The sequence below is a fragment of the Rhinopithecus bieti genome, unplaced genomic scaffold, assembly GCF_001698545.2.
Source record: "Rhinopithecus bieti isolate Rb0 unplaced genomic scaffold, ASM169854v2 scaffold_29391, whole genome shotgun sequence".
NCBI classification, from domain to species: Eukaryota; Metazoa; Chordata; class Mammalia; order Primates; family Cercopithecidae; genus Rhinopithecus; species Rhinopithecus bieti.
Genome location: NW_016813148.1, coordinates 379,726 through 385,725, shown reverse-complemented (window position 1 = coordinate 385,725; position 6,000 = coordinate 379,726).

The window sequence follows — 6,000 nt, the reverse complement described above, 5'->3', positions numbered from 1 at the left end:
TTTTGTCATTGTAGGTAACATCACAGAGTGCTGTTCAAAAACCAAGTAGGTATAATGTACTAAACGCCTAGGCTCTATGGTATAGCCTATTGCTCCTAGTCTACAAGCCTGTACAGCCTGTTACTGTACCAAATACTGTAGGCAATAGTAACACAATGGTATTTGTGTATCTAAATGTATCTAAATATAGAAAAAGTATAGTAAAACTATGGTATAAAAGATAAAAAATGGTAATCTGTATAGGGCACACTATGAATAAGCTTGAGGTCTGGAAGTTGCTCTGGGTAAGTCATTAAATAAGTGGCGAGTGAATGTGAGGGACCAGGACAGTACTATACACAACTATTGACTTTATAAACACTGTACAATTAGGTAACACTAATTTATAAATATGTTTTTCTTTATTAATAAATTTACTTTAGCTTACTATAACTTTGTAAATTTTTCATGTTTTAAGTGTCTTGACTCTTGTAAAACAGTTTAAACACACATTGTACAGCTGTACAAAATACATATTTTCTTTATATCCTTACAAGCCTTTTCTCCTTTAAAAACAAAACAAACAAACAAAAAAAACTAAGACACAAACACACACCTTAGGACATGCCTAAACAAGGTAAGGATCATCAGTATTGCTGTCTTCCATCTTCTACACTTGTTCCACTAGAAGGTCTTCAGAGACAGTACAAGGAATGAAGCTCTTATCTCCTATGATAACAGTACCTTCTTCTGGAATACCTCCTGAAGGATCTGCATGGTGCTATTTTATAGTTAATTGTTTTTAATACAAGTAATATATTTATGTAATATAAAATTACTTTAAAGTAATGATTAAAAGTATCATGATGTTATAGAAGCATAAACCAGTAACACAGCTATTTGCTATCAAGTATTATATACTCTACATAATTGTATGTGTTATACTTTTATACAACTGGCAGCACAATAGGTCTATTTACATCAGCATCACCACAAACACACGAATAATGCATTGTGCTATGACCTTATGACAGCTACAATGCAACTAAGCCATAGGAATTTTTCAGCTCTATTATAATCTTATGGGGCCACCATCATATATGTGGTATGTCATTGACTGAAATGCCATTATGCAGTTTATGACTGAAAATAAATTAATTGACACTATGGTATAGTTTGAGATGAAAACAAGTAACAAAGGACAATTTAGAATGTAAACCAAAAATAAAATTCTAAGCCCTCCCAACCACCTAAATGGACCCCTCTTCTTAGCCAAGCACATTCCAAAGTTAACCTGAAAAACTGGTTCAGGCTATGATGGAAAGGAGGAGTTGGACATGCCTCATTATACCCTCCTCCTCTTGGAATTTAGGCACAACTCACCAACATTAGCATTAAAACAGAAACTTTAAGACTGACAAAACAGACTCTTTGTAGCAATAAGATACCAACATGACAGACAGTAGGCCCTGAAAGAAATTGAAGTATTTTACCCATGTCAATATAAAGAGTCACATTCTGTAAAATATTTGAAGATACTTACTCTGAGCCAAATATGAGTGATCATGTTCCATGACACAGCACTCAGGAGGTCCTGAGAACCTGTGCCCAAGGAGGTCTGGGTACAGATTGGTTTCATACATTTTAAGAAGGCATGAGACATTAGTCAAATACATTTAAGAAATACATTGGTTGGGTCCTGAAACACGGGAAAACTCAAAGCTGGGGGACGTCCAGGCTATAGGTAAACTTAAACATTTTCTGGTTGATGGTTGAGTTTATCCAAATTCTTGGGATCTATAGAAAGGTAATGTTCAGGTTAAGATAAAAAGATTGTGGAGACCAAGTTTATTTTGAACTCTTACAGTGACAACTGATGACAAATGTTTTCTACTAAGATCTTTAAAAGGTGCTAGATTTTAGTTAGTCTCTTTAGGATTGGGAAAGCCTAGTAGAAAAAGATCTATTTATTTATTTTAATAGTGATTCTTTACAGATGCGAATTTTCCCCCACAAAGGATAGCTTTGCAGGGCCACTTCAAGATATGGCAAAGAAACATGTTTTGGGGTAGTAAAATATTTTTATTTTCTTCCTTGTCCTGTAATGTTATGCCAGAGTCAGGTTGGAAAGTAAATCATGATACATAGAGTTAAATAAAACCCATCTGATGAGAATTTATGGTTTGTAGGGCATGACTCCCCAGACCCCTTAGACAGGAATTTGGGCAAAACAAACAAAAAACAACAACAGCAAAAAAAACAGAGCTTAATCCTCACCCTCAAATATATGTCTTGACATGCTTTGAAATGGTCCTACAAAGAAAACAATGAAACAAAAATAAAATCCAGAAACCCCAAGTGCCCTAATTTTTCAGAAATTTGTACTCTTGATATTTTCTGACAGCACAAGATAAATAAGAGAATTTCAATATTTATTTGTGTGGTATCTTTCAAAGAATTTTAAAGAGAATATTGTCCATAAGGGTAATCTTCCTTTACAATAATTTCTTTCCTTTTTCCTTTCTTCCCTCCTTCCTTCCCCCCTCCCTCCTTCCTTCCATCTTTCCCTCTCATTCACTTTCCTTCTTTCTTCTCTTTTTCCTTCCTTCCTTCCTCCCCTCCCCTCCCTCCCTCCCTTCCTTCTTTCCCTCTATTTCTTTCTTTCTTCTTTACAAATACTTTTTAATCCTCTGTAGCCTCTTCAGAAACATTTACTAGAGAAAACATTTAAACATTCTAATTTGTAGCCTTCCAGATTTTTCATAACTTCTTTCAACATTTCCATTTAGAAGTTATTTATTTTTCTTTTCAATATTTAGACATAGTTAATCTAACTTTAAAAACTGTTATGAGTCTCTCCACTTGCTGTATTCCCCAAAACAAAGAATATCATGAGATGTATGCAACAAACGAGAATTCTTGTACTATTACAAAGACTCTGATGGTGTTTCTCCTCCGCTGCTCCCATTTTGCATTATAAAAAACTCAGGCAAAATAACTCTGATCACAATTCAAGCATCATCTCCAGACAGATTTCTATATGGTAATCTCTGAAAGTACGAGTTCAATATGTTTACCCTTTGATCTCTTCATTGGTTTTATCCTCCTGCCTAGTACTAATTTACGAGGACAGAAAACACCTTAGAATTTGTGTGAATATTACCAATTTGTACTCAAATTTATCTGTCTTTACCTAAGAATTCCGTATGTCTTTCTCTAACCTCACCACCTTTATCTATTCCAACTCCACAACTGCCATGCTGCAGTCTTGCTCTGGCAACAACTGTCCCACTGTTTACACCTCCATATCCTCCCAGGACCTATAAGGCCTTTTGTGTTGTGCTTATAAGACCATGTTAGAAATTAGATCTCTCTCCTCATTAATGCCTACCCCATTAAATCATACATGTGTTATAATTGACCATATCCTACCCAAATAATGTATGAAACATCCTTGTGTATCAGAACCCACACAGCACATTACTACATACGTACATATTAGTTGGGAGAAAAGAAAAACAAAAAATTATCAAGATTTCTACATGAAAGTGAATTCCAATAAAACAGAACTGACCACAAGAGGTACAATTTAGGCTACTGTTAAAAGATATAACTTTTACCATGAAGCATTGTATTTCCTTTAGTTTTAAAATTAATTATAAAAAGCTAAATATTATTTTAAAGAAATTAAAAAAAATCATTTTTCTTCTGTTTTCCGGTTCCAATCTTCACACTCTGGGACTTCGATGCGGCCCAGGATTTCCACCATTTTATCTAAAATGCTAGGTCTTGGCAGTGCCAAGGACGTGCGAAGATGGTAAACCATTCCTCCACAAAACCACAGCTCCCCCGCGAGCCAGGTGCTGGTAAAGGGTAACCACGTAGGAGGCCCAGTCCCCGCGCGCTTCTCAGGGTCCCCGGCTTTCCGCCCCTGCGACCGACGACGGCGTCCTCTAGCGACCCTCTCTCAGGCACCTCCTCCGAAGGCGAAGGCGGCCAAGCCACAGGAGCCTCCGCGCTGAGGCCCGCAGGCCCTGTCCTCCCTTCTCCCCACCCGTAGGGGCGCCGCGCCTTGGTCATGCGCTTCCCGCCCGCACTAACGGCGCAGCCATGAGGGGCGGGCCTCAACTCACCTCACCGTGGCCAATAAGGACTGTTGGCGCTGGGGCTGCGAGCGAGCAAACCGGCGAGCGGGCTGCAGCTCTGGCAGGGCCATGTGGCGGTAGTGTCGGCAGACAGGACAGAGCCCGGGCAGGAGAGGCATAGCACGTCAGGTGAGACAAAGACAGGCGTGGCCAGCGAGACGTCTCAGCACAAGTGAGGTGAGTCCAAGTGGTGCCAGCTCCAGGGCTGGTGTGGCAACTGGTTTGTGCGGACACCCCAACCACGAGGGGGCGCTCTGCCCTCGCCCCTGCCCCGACCCTTCTGCCCAGCTCACCCGCTCTGCCCCGCGTCCCCTGCCCTTCCCTGCCCCTGCTGCTCAGCACCCCCTGCTCTGCCCTGCCTTTTCCATTCAGCGCCCCCTGCAACCTCCCAGCCCTCATTCACCTCAGTTTCCACCCACATGTCCTACCCACTAAAAAACTCTCTTGCCACCCTCCCCTGGGCCCCAACCCCACCCCACACCAAGTCTCTCTTTTCTCCTGGGTAAGGTGAGGGACTTGGCACCCCTACTCCTTCCCTTTGTCTTCCTCTTTACCTATACTTTATGTGCCTCTCAATATGCCCTGGCATTGGCAGAGTTTATAACTCACTGTTCTCTAATGCAAATTAAATCTTCTGTAAAATGTCTATAGGTTAATTCTTAACACTGAAAACCGAGAACAAGTTGTTGTAGTCTGCTGATGATGTAAAAAATATTCATGGCAGGGTCAAATAGAGTGTTTGGACCCAGTAGAGAAGGTGATGTAATTATCTGTCACTAAGACTAATTTTCTTCTTCTTCTTCTTCTTCTTATTTTTTTGTAGAGACGATTCTAAGTGTCATCCAGGCTGATCTCAAACTCCTGAGATCAAGCCGTCCTCTTGCCTCGGCCTCCCAAAGTTCTGGGATTACCGGCATGAGGCACTGTGCCCAGCCTCTCTTGAGGGGAAAGTAAATGTATTGTGATTTTTAATTTAGTACTGTAATAAACCTTTATCCACTACAAAAAAAATCAGTAATATTTCATGTGTAAACTAACATGTATACTTGTCAAACAAAATACTATACCTCGAAGTTCACAGTTCACCTATTTTAAACTTCAAACACACACACACAAATCCTGATTGGTCATATAGAAAAAAAAATAAGGAAATTACTTTCTAAGGTCACTTGCAAAAAAAAAAAAATTGTTTTATATGTACTGTGTTCTCTTCAAAGAGTTTTACATGCATCAACTAATTTAATCTTTATAATAATCCTATAAGATAGAATTTTTTTGTTACCATTTTCCGCAAGGAAAGTAAGACTAAGAAAGTTCCAAGTTAGTTGTGCGTTTATGGGCAGAACTGGGAGAGAAACAGGAAAATACAGTGACAGAGTCTATAAAATACTCAGCTTTTGGGCTTTAGGGATAAGTCTTGGATTTGTTTCTTTTTTTTTGTTTTAACTTATAGTAATACTAATATAAAAAACAAACATTACCAAGCGTTTATTATGAGAAATGTGCAGCTAAGAAGTTCCAAAAAGGTTAAGAATGATAAAATAAGTCAAAGTAAAGAAGTCTAAGTAGTACTTTTGAAAAAATATGTATAATAAATTATTTAGAAGTAAATGTTTTAATTAACTTTTTTATCTGTACTAAAAAATTTGGTATTTTTTATTTATATCTGCCACGTTCAATTATTTTCTATATTTTCTCAGTAAAACGATTTGCTTGTTGTATTTAGGTTCTAAATTGAATTATTGTTACATTTTCCACAGAAATTTCAGGGAGTTTAATCTAATCTTGTTGGTCTCCCTATCTCTTATAATCATTTCTTATTTCGTTTCTAACTATTTCACTTAGGAACTACAAATGTAAATTACTTTCTCAGCTA